This window comes from Tachyglossus aculeatus, chromosome 21 (assembly GCF_015852505.1).
Source record: "Tachyglossus aculeatus isolate mTacAcu1 chromosome 21, mTacAcu1.pri, whole genome shotgun sequence".
Taxonomy (NCBI): domain Eukaryota; kingdom Metazoa; phylum Chordata; class Mammalia; order Monotremata; family Tachyglossidae; genus Tachyglossus; species Tachyglossus aculeatus.
The window spans coordinates 67,619,018-67,634,868 of NC_052086.1; the positions used below are offsets into that span (position 1 = coordinate 67,619,018).

Consider the following 15,851-nt stretch of genomic DNA (forward strand, 5'->3'; position numbering starts at 1 on the left):
CACCGCGTCGGTGACGTCACGCCGCCCCCGGGGAGGGGGGTCACCGGAAGTGACGAGGAGGGCGGGGCCGCCGGCCGCCGCCGCCGCCGCTGCAGATGAGGCGACGGCGGCGGCGGCTGAGGCGGTGGTGGAGGAGGAGGAGGAAGAAGAAGAGGAAGAAGAAGAAACGGAAACGCGATTGATGGTAGGCGTTTTGGGGCCTCTCGGCCGCCGTCGTTTCCAGCCGGGGCTCTGTATGTGTGTGTGTGTGTGTGTGTGAGTGTGTGAGGGAGTGTGTGTGTGACGGGGGGGCGGAAGTGGGAGACAAGGACTGGCTATTCATTCATTCATTCACTCACTCATTCATTCAGTCGTATTTACTGAGCGCCCTTAGCACTGTACTGAGCGCCTGGGGAGTCCAAGCTTGCACCGTCTTGGGGCTCACGGTCTCGGAGGGTCCAAGCGCTCAGCCCAGCGGCCCCCGCACGCCCGAAGCGCTCAGTAAGGAGGAGTGACTGAGGGAGCCCTCCTCGAACTCAGGGCCCTGAGCCTCCAGGACGGCCTCCGAGGAGAGCCTCCCCTCAGGACGCAGGTAAGAACAGGCCCAAGCCCCAACGGGCTTGGGAGGCTAGGGGTCGTGGGTTCGAATCCCGACCCCTCCAGGTGGCAGTTGGGGGGCTGGGGGCAAGTCACTTCGCCGCCCTGGGCCTCAGTTCCCTCCTCTGGAAAATGGGGATGGAGACTGTGAGCCCCCCAGCGAGTAGAACAGTGCTTTGCACATAGTAAGCGCTCAATAGATGCCATTATTACTATTATTGGGAGTCTAGAGGTCATGGGTTCGAATCCCGACCCCGCCAGGTGGCAGCTGGGGGACTGGGGGCAAGTCACTTCACCGCCCTGGGCCTCAGTTCCCTCCTCTGGAAAATGGGGATGAAGACTGTGAGCCCCCCTTTGGAGTCTAGAGGTCATGGGTTCGAATGCCGACTCTGCCAAGTGGCAGCTGGGGGGCTGGGGGCAAGTCACTTCACCGCCCTGGGCCTCAGTTCCCTCCTCTGGAAAATGGGGATGGAGACTGTGAGCCCCCCAGCGAGTAGAACAGTGCTTTGCACATAGTAAGCGCTCAATAGATGCCATTATTACTGTTATTGGGAGTCTAGAGGTCATGGGTTCGAATCCCGACCCCGCCAAGTGGCAGCTGGGGGACTGGGGGCAAGTCACTTCACCGCCCTGGGCCTCAGTTCCCTCCTCTGGAAAATGGGGATGAAGACTGTGAGCCCCCCTTTGGAGTCTAGAGGTCATGGGTTCGAATGCCGACTCTGCCAAGTGGCAGCTGGGGGGGCTGGGGGCAAGTCACTTCACCGCCCTGGGCCTCAGTTCCCTCCTCTGGAAAATGGGGATGGAGACTGTGAGCCCCCCAGCGAGTAGAACAGTGCTTTGCACATAGTAAGCGCGCAATAGATGCCATTATTACTATTATTGGGAGTCTAGAGGTCATGGGTTCGAATCCCGACCCCGCCAGGTGGCAGCTGGGGGGCTGGGGGCAAGTCACTTCACCGCCCTGGGCCTCAGTTCCCTCCTCTGGAAAATGGGGATGAAGACTGTGAGCCCACCAGCGAGTAGAACAGTGCTTTGCACATAGTAAGCGCTCAATAGATGCCATTATTACTATTATTGGGAGTCTAGAGGTCATGGGTTCGAATCCCGACCCCGCCAGGTGGCAGCTGGGGGACTGGGGGCAAGTCACTTCACTTCCCTGGGCCTCAGTTCCCTCTGCTGGAAAATGGGGATTAAGACTGTGAGCCCCCCCCCCCCCCGTGGGACAACCTGATCACCTTGTACTCTCCAGCGCTTAGAACAGTGCTTTGCACACAGTAGGCGCTCACTAAATGCTATTATTATTATTGGGAGTCTAGAGGTCATGGGTTCGAATTCCGACCCCGCCAGGTGGCAGTTGGGGGACTGGGGGCAAGTCACTTCACCGCCCTGGGCCTCAGTTCCCTCCTCTGGAAAATGGGGGTTAAGAGTGTGAGCCCCCCCCGTGGGACAACCTGATCACCTTGTACTCCCCAGCGCTTAGAATAGTGCTTTGCACATAGTAAGCGCTCAATAAATGCCATTGTTATTATGGGGAGTCTAGAGGTCATGGGTTCGAATCCCGACCCCACCAGGTGGCAGCTGGGGGACTGGGGGCAAGTCACTTCACTTCCCTGGGCCTCAGTTCCCTCCTCTGGAAAATGGGGATGAAGACTGTGAGCCCACCAGCGAGTAGAACAGTGCTTTGCACATAGTAAGCGCTCAATAGATGCCATTATTACTATTATTGGGAGTCTAGAGGTCATGGGTTCGAATCCCGACCCCGCCAGGTGGCAGCTGGGGAACTGGGGGCAAGTCACTTCACCGCCCTGGGCCTCAGTTCCCTCCTCTGGAAAATGGGGGTGAAGACTGTGAGCCCCCCTTTGGAGTCTAGAGGTCATGGGTTCGAATGCCGACTCTGCCAAGTGGCAGCTGGGGGGCTGGGGGCAAGTCACTTCACCGCCCTGGGCCTCAGTTCCCTCCTCTGGAAAATGGGGATGGAGACTGTGAGCCCACCAGCGAATAGAACAGTGCTTTGCACATAGTAAGCGCTCAATAGATGCCATTATTACTATTATTGGGAGTCTAGAGGTCATGGGTTCGAATCCCGACCCCGCCAGGTGGCAGCTGGGGGACTGGGGGCAAGTCACTTCACTGCTCTGGGCCTCAGTTCCCTCCTCTGGAAAATGGGGATGAAGACTGTGCGGCCCCCCCCCCCCCCCAGCGAGTAGAACAGTGCTTTGCACACAGTAGGCGCTCAATAAATGCCATTATTATTATTATTGGGAGTCTGGAGGTCATGGGTTCGAATCCCAGCCCTGCCAAGTGGCAGTTGGGGGACTGGGGGCAAGTCACTTCACTGCCCTGGGCCTCAGTTCCCTCCTCTGGAAAATGGGGATGGAGACTGTGAGCCCCCCAGCGAGTAGAACAGTGCTTTGCACATAGTAAGCGCTCAATAGATGCCATTATTACTATTATTGGGAGTGTAGAGGTCATGGGTTCGAATCCCGACCCCGCCAGGTGGCAGCTGGGGGACTGGGGGCAAGTCACTTCACCGCCCTGGGCCTCAGTTCCCTCCTCTGGAAAATGGGGATGAAGACTGTGAGCCCCCCTTTGGAGTCTAGAGGTCATGGGTTCGAATGCCGACTCTGCCAAGTGGCGGCTGGGGGCAAGTCACTTCACCGCCCTGGGCCTCAGTTCCCTCCTCTGGAAAATGGGGATGGAGACTGTGAGCCCACCAGCGAGTAGAACAGTGCTTTGCACATAGTAAGCGCGCAATAGATGCCATTATTACTATTATTGGGAGTCTAGAGGTCATGGGTTCGAATCCCGACCCCGCCAGGTGGCAGCTGGGGGACTGGGGGCAAGTCACTTCACTGCTCTGGGCCTCAGTTCCCTCCTCTGGAAAATGGGGATGAAGACTGTGAGGCCCCCCCCCCCCCCCCCCCAGCGAGTAGAACAGTGCTTTGCACACAGTAGGCGCTCAATAAATGCCATTATTATTATTATTGGGAGTCTGGAGGTCATGGGTTCGAATCCCGACCCCGCCAGGTGGCAGCTGGGGGACTGGGGGCAAGTCACTTCACTGCTCTGGGCCTCAGTTCCCTCCTCTGGAAAATGGGGATGAAGACTGTGAGGCCCCCCCCCCCCCCCCCCCCAGCGAGTAGAACAGTGCTTTGCACACAGTAGGCGCTCAATAAATGCCATTATTATTATTATTGGGAGTCTGGAGGTCATGGGTTCGAATCCCAGCCCTGCCAAGTGGCAGTTGGGGGACTGGGGGCAAGTCACTTCACCGCCCTGGGCCTCAGTTCCCTCCTCTGGAAAATGGGGATGGAGACTGTGAGCCCACCAGCGAGTAGAACAGTGCTTTGCACATAGTAAGCGCGCAATAGATGCCATTATTACTATTATTGGGAGTCTAGAGGTCATGGGTTCGAATCCCGACCCCGCCAGGTGGCAGCTGGGGGACTGGGGGCAAGTCACTTCACTGCTCTGGGCCTCAGTTCCCTCCTCTGGAAAATGGGGATGAAGACTGTGAGGCCCCCCCCCCCCCCCCCAGCGAGTAGAACAGTGCTTTGCACACAGTAGGCGCTCAATAAATGCCATTATTATTATTATTGGGAGTCTGGAGGTCATGGGTTCGAATCCCAGCCCTGCCAAGTGGCAGTTGGGGGACTGGGGGCAAGTCACTTCACCGCCCTGGGCCTCAGTTCCCTCCTCTGGAAAATGGGGATGGAGACTGTGAGCCCACCAGCGAGTAGAACAGTGCTTTGCACATAGTAAGCGCGCAATAGATGCCATTATTACTATTATTGGGAGTCTAGAGGTCATGGGTTCGAATCCCGACCCCGCCAGGTGGCAGCTGGGGGACTGGGGGCAAGTCACTTCACTGCTCTGGGCCTCAGTTCCCTCCTCTGGAAAATGGGGATGAAGACTGTGAGGCCCCCCCCACCCCCCAGCGAGTAGAACAGTGCTTTGCACACAGTAGGCGCTCAATAAATGCCATTATTATTATTATTGGGAGTCTAGAGGTCATGGGTTCGAATCCCAGCCCTGCCAAGTGGCAGTTGGGGGACTGGGGGCAAGTCACTTCACTGCCCTGGGCCTCAGTTCCCTCCTCTGGAAAATGGGGATGAAGACTGTGAGCCCACCAGCGAGTAGAACAGTGCTTTGCACATAGTAAGCACTCAATAGATGCCATTATTACTATTATTGGGAGTCTAGAGGTCATGGGTTCGAATCCCGACCCCGCCAGGTGGCAGCTGGGGGACTGGGGGCAAGTCACTTCACTTCCCTGGGCCTCAGTTCCCTCCTCTGGAAAATGGGGGTTGAGTGTGAGCCCCCCCCGTGGGACAACCTGATCACCTTGTACTCCCCAGCGCTTAGAACAGTGCTTTGCACACAGTAAGCGCTTAATAAATGCCATTATTATTATTATTGGGAGTCTAGAGGTCATGGGTTCGAATCCCGACCCCCCCAGGTGGCAGCTGGGGGACTGGGGGCAAGTCACTTCACTGCCCTGGGCCTCAGTTCCCTCCTCTGGAAAATGGGGGTGAAGAGTGTGAGCCCCCCCCTTGGGACAACCTGATCACCTTGTACTCCCCAGCGCTTAGAACAGTGCTTTGCACACAGTAAGCGCTTAATAAATGCTATTATTGTTATTATTTGGAGTCTAGAGGTCATGGGTTCGAATCCCGACCCCGCCAACTGGCAGTTGGGGGACTGGGGGCAAGTCACTTCACTTCCCTGGGCCTCAGTTCCCTCCTCTGGAAAATGGGGATGAAGACTGTGAGCCCCCCTTTGGAGTCTAGAGGTCATGGGTTCGAATCCCGACTCTGCCAAGTGGCAGCTGGGGGACTGGGGGCAAGTCACTTCACTGCCCTGGGCCTCAGTTCCCTCCTCTGGAAAATGGGGATTAAGATTGTGAGCCCCCCCCCCCCCCCCCCCCCGTTGGACAACCTGATCACCTGGTACCCCCCAGCACTTAGAACAGTGCTCTGCGCACATTAAGCGCTCAATACATAGGAATGAATTTACTTATTTATTTTATTTGTACATGTCTATTCTATTTATTTTATTTTGTTAGTATGTTTGGTTTTGTTCTCTGTCTCCCCCTTTTAGACTGTGAGCCCACTGTTGGGTAGGGACTGTCTCTATATGTTGCCAATTTGTACTTCCCAAGCGCTTAGTACAGTGCTCTGCACATAGTAAGCGCTCAATAAATACGATTGATGATGATGACGATGATGATATTTGGAGTCTAGAGGTCATGGGTTCGAATCCCGGCCTTGCCAAGTGTCAGTTGGGGGACTTGGGGCAAGTCTCTTCACTTCTCTGTTCCTCGGTTCCCTCCTCTGGAAAATGGGGATGAAGACTGTGAGCCCCCCCACCCGTGGGACAACCTGATCACCTTGTAACCTCCCCAGCGCTTAGAACAGTGCTTTGCACACAGTAGGCGCTCAGTAAATGCCATTATTATTATTATTGGGAGTCTAGAGGTCATGGGTTCGAATCCCGACCCCGCCAGGTGGCAGCTGGGGGAATGGGGGCAAGTCACTTCACTTCCCTGGGCCTCAGTTCCCTCTTCTGGAAAATGGGGGTTAAGACTGAGCCCCCCCGTGGGACAACCTGATCACCTTGTAACCTCCTCAGCGCTTAGAACAGTGCTTTGCACACAGTAAGCACTCAATAAATGCCATTATTATTATTATTGGGAGTCTAGAGGTCATGGGTTCGAATCCCGACCCCGCCAAGTGGCAGCTGGGGGACTGGGGGCAAGTCACTTCACTGCCCTGGGCCTCAGTTCCCTCCTCTGGAAAATGGGGATGAAGACTGTGAGCCCCCCCGCCCCCCCGTGGGGCAACCTGATCACCTTGTACTCCCCAGCGCTTAGAACACTGCTTTGCACACAGTAGGCGCTCAATAAATGCCATTATTATTATTATTGGGAGTCTAGAGGTCATGGGTTCGAATCCCGACCCTTCCAATTGGCAGCTGGGGGACTCGGGGCAAGTCACTTCACTTCTCTGAGCCTTAGTTCCTTCCTCTGTAAAATGGGGATTAAGAGTGTGAGCCCCCTGTGAGACAACCTGATCACCTTGTAACCTCCCCAGCGCTTCGAACAGTGCTTTGCACATAATAAGCGCTCAATAAATGCCATTATTATTATTATTTGGAGTCTAGGGGTCATGGGTTCGAATTCCGACCCTGCCATTTGGCAGCTGGGGGACTCGGGGCAAGTCACTTCACTTCTCTGAGCCTTAGTTCCTTCCTCTGTAAAATGGGGATTAAGAGTGTGAGCCCCCTGTGAGACAACCTGATCACCTTGTAACCTCCCCAGCGCTTCGAACAGTGCTTTGCACATAATAAGCGCTCAATAAATGCCATTATTATTATTATTTGGAGTCTAGAGGTCATGGGTTCGAATTCCGACCCTGCCATTTGGCAGCTGGGGGACTTGGGGCAAGTCACTTCACTTCTCTGGGCCTCAGTTCCCTCCTCTGGAAAATGGGGATTAAGACTGTGAGCCCCTCTGTGGGACAACCTGATCACCTTGTAACCTCCCCAGCACTTAGAACAGTGCTTTGCACATAGTAAGCACTTAACAAATGCCATCATTATTATTATTATTTGGAGTCTTGAGGTCATAGGTTCAAGTCCCGGCTCTGCCAAGTGTCAGCTGGGAGACTTGGGGCAAGTCACTTCACATCTCTGGTCCTCAGTTCCCTCAACTGTAAAATGGGAATTAAGACTGTGAGCTCCCCCACCGTGGGACAACGTGATCACCTTGTAACCTCCCCAGCACTTAGAACAGTGCTTTGCACATAGTAAGCGCTTAAAAAATGCCATTATTATTATTATTTGGAGTCTATAGGTCATGGGTTCAAATGTTGACTCTGCCAAGTGTCAGGTGGGGGACTTTGGGCAAGTCACTTCACTTCTCTGGGCCTCAGTTCCCTCACCTGTAAAATGGGGATTGAGTGTGAGCCCCCTGCGGGGCAATCTGATCACCTTGTAACCTCCCCAGTGCTTAGAACAGTGCTTTGCACATATTAAGTGCTTAATAAATGCTATTGTTATTATTTATTGAGTGGTTACTGTGTGCAGAGCACTGGACTAAGGGCTTAGGAAGTACAGGTTTCTCCTGCCTCCCCCCCTCATTGCTTCAGTCGTATTTATCGAGCGTTTACTGTGTGCAGAGCACTGTACTAAGCGCTTGGGAAGTCCAAGTTTCCCTTGCCTCTCCCCCTCATTGCTTCAGTAGTATTTATCAAGCATTTGCAGTGTGCAGAGCACTGTACTAAGCGCTTGGGAAGTCCAAGTTTCTCCTGCCTCCCCCCCTCATTGCTTGTCGTATTTATTGAGCACTTACTTTGTGCAGAGCACTGGACAAAGCGCTTAATCATTGCTTAGAACAGTACTTTGCACACAGTAAGCGCTTAATAAATGCCGTCATTATTATTGTTATTTTATTTAATTCCCCCTTCTAGACGGGGAGCCCGTTGTTGGGCAGGGACCGTCTCTATTGTACTTCTCCAGCGCTTAGTGCAGTGCCCTGCACACAGTAAGCGTTCAATAAATAGGATTGACTGAATGAATGTTGTTTGGCTCCCCCTTCTCGGCTGTGAGCCCGTTGTTGAGCCGGGATCGTCTCCGTTGCCGACTTGTACTTCCCAAGCGCTTAGTACAGTGCTCTGCACACAGTAAATGCGCAGTACATGTGATTGAATGAATGAATGTGGCCTGTCTCCCCCTTCTAGACTGTGAGCCCGCTGGTGGGCAGGGACCGTCTCTATCTGTTGCCGACTTGTACTTCCCAAGCGCTTAGTGCAGTGCTGTGCACACAGTAAGCGCTCAATAAATACGATTGAATGAATGAATGAATGAATGAATGAAGGTTGTCCGTTCGACCCCTCCAGACTGTGAGCCCGTTGTTGGTCAGGAACCGTCTCTATATGTACTTCCCAAGCGCTTAGCGCAGTGCTCTGCCCCCAGTAAGCGCTCAATAAATAGGATTGAACGAATCCTTAACCCCCTTTAATCATCAACAGTTTCCCCCGTTGAGGGTCTCGCTTCACTCAGCGCCACTGTGGTAAACGATCATCGTCAATCGTATTTATTGAGCGCTTACTATGTGCAGAGCACTGTACTAAGCGCTTGGGAAGTCCAAGTTGGCAACATATACAGTCAGTCCCTACCCACCAGTGGGCTCACAGTCTAAAAGGGGGAGACGGAGAACAAAAGCAAACATACTAACAAAATAAAATAAATAGATCACCATCTGCCATCGGGGAAATGGGGCCTATCTCCCCGTCTAGGAAGCGGTGACAAACCCTGCTTTATTTATTTTTTTTTGGTCCGTTTTCCCCTCCGCCTTTCCACTTTTAATCAAGCCTTTGTCTTAGTTGGGCGGCTGGCTCGGCGGCCCTCGGATAATAATAATGAAGGCATTTGTTAAGCGCTTACTATGTGGCAAGCACTCGGATGCCGGTGTGGAGCTCGGGGAACAGCGTGCCGAATTGTAATAATAATAATGATCGCATTTGTTAAGCGCTTACTATGTGCGAAGCAATCAATCAATCAATCATATTTATTGAGCGCTTACTATGTGCAGAGCACTGTACTAAACGCTTGGGAAGTACAAATTGGCAACACATAGAGACAGCCCCTACCCAACATTGGGCTCTGTTCTAAGCGCTGGGAGGGATGGTGGCTTAGTGAGAAGCAGCGTGGCTTAGTGGAAAGAGCCCGGGCTTTGGAGTCAGAGGTCATGGGTTCGAATCCTGGCTCCGCTACATGTCTACTGTGTGACCTTGGGCAAGTCCCTTAACTTCTCTGAGCATCAGTTCCCTCATCTGTAAAATGAGGATTAAGACTGTGAGCCCCACGGGGGACAACCTGATCACCTTTTATCCCCCCAAGCGCTTAGAACAGTGCTTTGCACATAGTAAGCGCTTAACAAAGGCCATCATCATCAGGTTGTCCCACGTGGGGCTCACAGTCTTGATCCCCATCTTACAAATGAGGTAACTGAGGTCCAGAGAAGTGAAGTGACCTGCCCAGATTCACACAGCTGGCAAGTGGCAGAGTCGGGATTAATCAATCAATCAATCATATTTATTGAAATAAAATAAATAAAATAAAATAAATAGAATAATAGAATAGATATGTACAAGTAAAATAAATAAATAAATAGAGTAATAAATATGTACAAACATATATACAGGTGACCTCTGTCTCCCAAGCCCAGGCCCTTTCCACTGAGCCACGCCTAGTCCAGTGCTCTTCACACAGTAAGCGCTCAATAAATATGATGGAATGAATGAATGTTGTCTGTCTCCCCCTTCTCAACTGTGAGCCCGTTGTTGGGTAGGGACCGCCTCTATCTGTTGCCGACTTGTACTTTCCAAGCGCTTAGTCCAGTGCTCTGCACCCAGTAAGCGCTCAGTAAATACAATTGAATGAGTGAAGGAATGAATGGGCCTTTGATCACCACTGGCATCATGGCACCAGGGTCCCCACCCTGCTGGAGTAAAGGAAGACTCACAATATTTAACAGCTTTGCATGGCCAAGTGAGAAAAGCGAGGGCTTGGGAGTCAGAGGTCATGGGTTCTAATCCCGGCTCCACCATTTGTCAACTGTGTGACTTTGAGCAAGCCACTTAACTTCTCTGTGCCTTCAGTTACCTCATCTGTAAAATGGGGAATAAGACTGTGAGCCCCACATGGGACAACCTCATTACCTTCTATCTACCCAGCGCTTAGAACAGTGATTGGCACAAATGCCATCATCATTATTATTATTATTATAGCGCCCGCCCCTAAGGAGAGGGAAGCCCGTTGTTGGGTAGGGACTGTTTCTGTTGCCAAATTGTACTTTCCAAGCGCTTAGTACAGTGTTCTGTGCACAGTAAGCACTCAATAAATACGATTGAATGAATGAATGAATGAACGAACCCTGGCCTCCTATTCTGGATTGTACTCTGACCCTCCCTTGCAAGGGATTCCAAATAGCACCATGAGCCAATAAATCAAATTTGGGTTAAATAGTCCAGAATGAGGAATTCATGCCATATTCAGTACCTCGGTAAGATGATGGTGTTCTGCTAATTCTAGAGTCGGTGGCCCTCGCTCCACCCACATATTAGGGTTCTTCAAAGGGGAGAAAACCCCAGATCACTTTTTTCCCCCCCACAATTGGACAGTCAAGTCAGTACTACTGTATTTTTCATTTCAGGTATTTGATACAAATATTTGGGGACAGGGCTGTATGCAATTGACTGCCATTTTTATTTATGTTCCTGATTCTTTATGTATTGGTAAGGATTCATAGGCTGCTTGAAAGGAAGCAAACCAGAGAACAGTGACTAGCTTATTTGGAAAGGAAACATTTGTTACCATTTTATTTTATAAAGGATGAGAAGAAATCGTGTGGCAATGTTTTTGAAGACTTCTTTATTCTGTGAGATGCTGTCTTGTTCATAACTGATAGATGATCTACAATGCTTCCTGCATGGAAGGTTGTAGAAAGTTTTCTACCTTTATTTTACTTGTGCCCCAGTCTTGGAACTTTTTTGAGTGCTTTATCTAGGCCAGGACCATATTTTTGAAAGACCTTCTAAGAGATTTGGATTGACCAAACTTCTCACTGGGGGATTGATCAAGGATAAAATGATCTGACTCCACAAAGGAACTCTGGGACCTTTAAAAAGGAATTTTTCTATTACATGAAAAGGAACCCCCTTCCCTCAATTATCAAGAAATTAAGGTGCCAATAAGATTCTGTAGAGAAAACAGGATAAGTACTCAGCAGGCCTCTAATTCAATCTTTGTTACAGTAATGAAGGAAAAGTAAGGTAACTTCTGTCTAGGAGCCTACTATTGCAGTATGGAGGGAAAGTGTTTTATGGAGAGGTTCAGACAGAAGAGCAAATAAGCAAAGAAAAAAAGTGACAAGTGTTAAGAACTGTGCAGTTCCATCCAGTATATTGAAGCTATTCTAATCTTGCTGGTTTTGAGTGTTAGTGCCTGTTCTCTTCCAGGTGCATTGTGGTGTTATGATCACAGATGAGTTGGGAAGAAGGCACTTGTCTTATGTATGTGTATATATATATATATATATATATAAAACATATATTTATATCAATGTCTAGCCCCCCCTCTAGACTGTAAGCTTCTTGTGGGCAGAGAACGGGCCTACCAACTCTGTTATATTATACCATTCCAACTATGGAGTGCAGTGCTCTGCGCACAGTAAGCGTCTCAAAAAGCACCACTGATTGATTAATTGACAAATAGTCCCCTTGGTGTCTTCTGGCAGATGGAATGGGCCTCCGAATCCTGGCCGTCCCATGTCACAATCCAATGGGATGATCAGCTGTAGTTCTCTTAAGTTATTGCATGGAATTTGCAGTGTTTTTTGCAGTGTATTTGCATTTGCAATGTTTAGGCGGTTTACTCTAAAATTGTTCCTGAGTCAGAAGCCCCTCTGTTTAGGCTTATTAGTCTTCTCCATCCTAATAAAAACAGTTTGGCAAGTCATGCATGTTGCTGCATCCCCCTGATCCTTTCATTTTGAGGTCATTAACCCTCTCAAGTTTAGGACGGCGGGATGATCTGTTTAAGATAACCCACTGCTTAAATTTGACTAGTTAAAAGTAGCACTTTGATGAGCCATCTTGTTGGACAAAATTAGAAAAAAAAAATGGTACTGGAGTAATACTGGAGCAGAGAAGCAGCATAGCCTAGTGGAAAGACCATGGTCCTGGGAGTCAGAGGACCTGAGTTCTAATCCCGGCTCCACCCCCCGTCTGCTGTGTGACCTTGGGCAAGCCACTTAACTTTTCTGGGTCTCAGTTCCCTCATCTGCAAAATGGGGATTCAGTACCTGCTTTCCTTCTTGCTTAGACTGTGAGCCCCAGGTGAGACTTGATTATCTTGTATCTACCCCAGTGCAGAGTACAGTGCTTGGCACATTGTAAGCGCTTAATAAATACCGTCTTTTTAATATTTCATATTTTTAAATTACTGAAACAGTAAACATTGCATTCTTGGGAAGAGCTGGGCTTTTTGAATGGTGTAAAGGCTGTTTAGTTTATCTGTAACAAATATCAGAGCTACTAATTTTTAATTTTTTGTGAAAGAGGAATCGAATATTAAGGAAGTCAGTGGCACCATTTTTCAGGTACTTTTTCCCTGGCAAATCTTTGTGGTAGTCTCAGAAGCCAGCCAGAAAGGGCTTTCATGGACAATCCATAACCAAAAAGCATTTGAGAGACAGGAGAAGGGTGTTAACTCCCCCAAAAAACCTCACATTGAATGCAAGTAAAATGTTAGTATATCTGTATATAGCTACACTCTGCAAAACAGCGCTAAGGGCTTAGTATATACAGTGCTGTACGCACAGTAAGTACTCAATAAATGCCATTGATACTAAAATGTTCTAGTCAACGATTCAGTCCAAAAAAAATCATGACTTCCCCCTCCCACCACACTAAAAAGGAACCAGCTCAGGCAGAGGAACAGGGGCTCTTCATTTATATGGCATTTTTGGGTTTGGCCCAGGTTAAGAAATTTTGACTTACTCTATATGCTAATACTGCACTTAAGATGCTCTAGCCAGTGGGCCGACAAGCTTTCCACTATTCATCCTTATTTCAATGGTTTATTATTACTCAAGGATGAAAATATCCTGTGGGCTGAAACTTCATCAGTCAATTTGGAAGCTGGTGACTTTTTTTTTTTCTTTTTTTGCATTCAGAGAAGGATGAGGCTGGAGAAGGGAGTGGGAAGGGGGACCAGGGATTTAATCGTAGAAAGGGGGGGGGCTTGAAAAGCACTTCACCCACCAAAACGTAGGATCAAATCCATGCTAGGTGTACCGGCACCAGGGTCGATTTGTATTTTCAAGTCTGCCCGATAGTCCGGGCCACTGATCATTTATAGATTAGTTTCTATCAAATTAGGGCGTTCCGGTTTTGCTGCTGCCCACACAGCCGGGCCTCAAATTGCTGTTTAGTGATTACAAGGCTATACGTTTCAGCAGACGATTTCAAATTTAATCAGATTATTTTGATTTTGATTTACACGCTATGCTGACGAGTTGATTGCATGCTGATTTTTGGTTGCTTTTAAGGTGAGGACGTGATGTCTCAGTTTGAAACAATGGTAATTACATGGTAACTGCTGTTACCATGTCTCTTAATAACTTACAATTACCTCTTTGTATCTGTTTACAGATGTTGACACGATGTACTGGCTGAATACCAGTGTGTGACAGTGTTCAGAAGCTTTCCCCTTAGCATGGTTTAGTATTAAACCTTGGTTTAGAGAAGCAGCGTGGCTCAGTGGAAAGAGCATGGGCCTTGGAGTCAGAGGTCATGGGTTCAAATCCTGGCTCTGCCAAGTGTCAGCCATGTGATCTGGGCAAAGTCACTTCACTTCTCTGGGCCTCAGTTCCCTCAACTGTAAAATGGGGATTAAGTGTGTGAGCCCCCCGTGGGACAACCTGCTCACCTTGTAACCTCCCCAGTGCTTAGAACAGTGCTTTGCACATAGTAAGCACTTAATAAATGCCATCATTATTAAGAGGAGCAGCTGTATTCCTATTCAGGCCTTAAAATGATCCTCTGATCTAACTTTACAGGTGATTGGTGGTCTTTTTTTGAGAGGGAGGGAAGGGGTTTGGGTTATCGGACTTGTAACTACAAATGATCACTTATTCATGAATTTAGTGCAGCAGTGAAACAGTATCTTGGGAACTCTCCAAATTGAGCTATCTAGAGTCTGAAATATATTAAAGGGAGAAATTAGAAGAGGGGAGAAAAAAGTACAAAGGCAGCTTTGATTTAGGGGAGTCTGAATTTACCTAGGAAGGACTATCACTGCTCAATGCCCAGACAATAGAGAAGCAGTGAGACTAATAATCTTTTCCTGGCTAAAGATCAGTCAATTGATTGAGCAACTCTTGGGCACAGAGAACTGTACTGAGCACCTGGGAGAGGACAGTATAAAACAGTTGACAGACACGATCCCTGTCCTCAAGGAGCTTGTAGTCTAGCGGAGGAGCCAGATGCTAAATTACAGGTGGGGGAGACAGTTGAATATCAGGATAAGAACTTAAGGGTTGCGGAGGTGGGGGTGTGGTGGATACCAAATGCTTAAGGGGTACAGACCCAAGTGCATAGGTGATAAGGAAGGAAGGATGGGGGCGGAGAGGGAGGAGAAGTTAATTAGGGAAGACTTCTTGGTGGAGCTGGATTTTAGTAGTGCTCTGAAAATAGGGAGAGTAGCAGTCTGTCAGATATGAATCAATCATTGGTATTTATTGAGCACTTACTGTGTGCAGAGCATTGTATTAAGGTCTTGGAAGAGTGCAGTGCGCTAGAGTTGGTAGACACGATCCCTGCCTGCCAGGAGAAGGACCTCCGGGCTGGAGGGAGGGGTTGATGGCGAGAGACGGAGATCGCGGTGCAAGGAGGAACAAAGTGTGCCAGCCAAGCTGTGGAGGGAGGGCTCGCGGCTACCCACTCTATATTATATTATGGTCTTTCCCAACCGCTTAGTGCAGTGCTCTGCACACATTAAGAGCTCTTTAAGAACTCTCCTCCCCCTTTTAGACTGTGAGCCCACTGTTGGGTAGGGACTCTGTCTATATGTTGCCAACTTGTACTTCCCAAGCGCTTAGTACAGTGCTGTGCACACAGTAAGCGTTCAATAAATATGATTGATGATGATGATTAAATACAGTCGAGTGCTAGGGAGATGAGTGAAGCATTCTTTCCTCTGAGAATGGCTGTGGCCCAATTTCCAACCAGCACCTCTGACATTCTTGATTGCACATGAAGGTGAGCAGTCGTGTATTTATTGAGCGCTTACTGTGTGCAGAGCACTGTACTAAGTACTTGGAAGGGTACAACACAACAGTTGGTAGACGCGCTCCCTGCTCACAATGAGCTTACCGTGCTGCCATTCCATGCCTCCACCCAGAGAGCCTCGTTTTCCGTGGGGGTCTCTTAGCTTTCCTACGTTGAATTGCTCCAGGTCGAATTACAACAAATTCATGATGCACTCGATCTCCTTGTTCTTTTTAGTGCCACTTCTCCTCACAGGGAGATGAAACCCCACAATGATTCCACTCCAGGATTTTGCTGTTGGAACATGACCTGTCCTTTTTTTTGCCATTTTACGTTGTGGACCCCTGTCTCACACTGGTAAAATCAGGCAAATTGACTGATGCGTTCGTGGGCTTGTGTTTTGTCCTGGGGCTCGCTCCTCAGGTCTGCCAGACAGTCTAC

General features: G+C 49.4%; 1 protein-coding gene across 1 annotated transcript in view; it reads left to right on the forward strand.

Annotated features, from left to right (window-relative positions):
• Positions 1–106: 106 nt before the first annotated feature.
• Positions 107–15,851, forward strand: part of DCUN1D3 (defective in cullin neddylation 1 domain containing 3) — a 48,551-nt gene continuing 32,806 nt past the window's right edge. The window contains exon 1 of the mRNA XM_038762454.1: positions 107–184. The gene's annotated coding sequence lies outside the window, so the exon portion shown is untranslated. The remainder of the gene's footprint in view (positions 185–15,851) is intronic.